We start from the raw sequence: 1,988 nt of genomic DNA, 5'->3' as shown, positions 1-1,988 counted from the left end.
AAATCAGAACATTTTCACAACTTAAAACTATTTAATAAAATAATAGAAATGGACTTGAGACACGGTATCTATCCAAAGCCCAGAGAAAACATGACATTTCATGGCAAAACATCGGAAGCATTCTCTTTAAAGCTGGGAAGAAGAAAGGATGCCTACTCTCCTCGTTTCTAGTCAACGTTTCACTGCTGGCCCGAGCTAGCACTGTAAGACATAAAAGAGACATGAAAAATATAAGGAGAGGACAGAAAGAAAGAAAACTACATTAGGCCACAGACAGCAAAATTTTGTAGAAAACTCAAGAGACTGTACAGGCAAATCATTAGACCAAACATAAATCATGAGCAACTTTGCTAGTTACAAAGTCAATATATAACAATCTGTTGCTTTCTTAAACATCAGCAACAAATAAGAATAAGTAATTTTTTAACAATACAGCAGTTTTTCTCCTACTACTTTTACTTTAGGTTCCAGAAGTACATGTGCAGGTTTGTTACATAGGTAAACGAGGCTTGGTGTACAAATGATCCATCACCCAGGTAGTGAGCATAGTACCCTGATGGGTAGCCTTGCAACCCACCACTGCGTCCGCCTTCCTCGCTCAAGCTGTCCCCAGTGTCTGTTGTTCCCATTTTTGTGTCCATGTGAATAATACAGCATTTTTAATGGCAATACAAACTCTAATATATCTTGGAACAAATCTTAAGGAAGTTTTTAAAGGACTTATAAAAAACATATAAAAATTTATTAAACAACATTTAAATAACTGGAGAGATATACTATGTTTATGGGTGAGAAATCTCATGACTATTTTCCCCAATTTTTCCTATAGATTCAATACAAATACAAAAAAATGCCCATAACATTTTTGAAGGCTGACAATTTGACCCTAAAGTTCAAAGGCAAAGGCAAGAATAACGAAGACAATTTTGAAGACAAAGAGAATGGAAGGCCTTGCCTTATCAGCTATCAAAACTTATTATAAAACTACCATAATTAAAACAATATGGAATTGATATAGAGATTTAGGACCAATGTATAATGAAAAATAGATGTCAAGGGAAACATTACAAAATGGTGAGAAAGGATAAACTATTCAATAAGCGTTGCCAAGACAATCTGAAAAATAAAATTAGATTCCTTTCTCACACAAGTATCAATTCCAGGTGGACTGAAGACCAATACTAAAAGGAAGACTTCATAATCTTTTTGAATATAACATAGGAGAATAGCTAAATGAACTGGGCTGTAAGGAGGAGAATGTCATAAACAGGACACAAAAAGCACAAACTACAAAGGAAAATACAGATACACTTGACTAATAAAATGAAAACTTTGATGCAAAAAGACACCATAAACATAGTTAAGCCACACACTGAGAGACAATATCTGCAACTTAATTTAAAAAGTATTAGTATCTAGACTATATGAAGAATTTCTACAAATCAATATGAAATAAATGTGTCAAAAGCACCCAAGTGCTCGCTTTGATAGCATATATACTAAAATTGGAATGATACAGATTAACATGGCTCCTCTGCAAAGGTAACATGCAAATTTGTGAAGCACTCCATATTTTTATACCACATACAAAAGGACAAAGGCTGTATGTCTCCACTTACATGAAATATCTAGAGTAGGTGAATTCACAGAGATAGCAAGTAGATTAGTGGTTACCAGGGGACAGGGGAAGAGGAATTGGGAGTTATTGCTTAAAGAGTACAGAGTTTCTGTTTGAAATGATAAAAGGGCTTTGGAAATAAATAGTGGTGATGATTGCATAGCATTGTGAATTATACAGTTAAAATGGCTAACATGAAAATTTTATATTATAGAAATATGTATATTTATATATTATATATTTTGACTACAAAAAAACACCCAGTGTTAAAAAGTGTTAAAAAGAGGACAAAAGACATTTCAGATATAAGTAACTCTGAATAAGCTAACAATATCTGAAAAAGTGTGCAACCTCATTTGATAATGAAAAC

The 1,988-nt window shown here is 33.2% G+C and overlaps 1 non-coding gene across 1 annotated transcript; it reads left to right on the top strand.

Moving 5' to 3' along the window:
• The first annotated feature begins 1,475 nt into the window (after positions 1–1,475).
• Positions 1,476–1,577, top strand: LOC123572011 (U6 spliceosomal RNA). Its single transcript, XR_006696363.1, has one exon. It is a non-coding gene; the product is annotated as a U6 spliceosomal RNA (small nuclear RNA).
• The last annotated feature ends 411 nt before the right edge of the window (positions 1,578–1,988 follow it).

Source organism: Macaca fascicularis, chromosome 2 (assembly GCF_037993035.2).
Source record: "Macaca fascicularis isolate 582-1 chromosome 2, T2T-MFA8v1.1".
Taxonomy (NCBI): domain Eukaryota; kingdom Metazoa; phylum Chordata; class Mammalia; order Primates; family Cercopithecidae; genus Macaca; species Macaca fascicularis.
The sequence above is the reverse complement of the archived record's forward strand: the minus strand, read 5'-3'. Positions and strand labels throughout refer to the sequence as shown.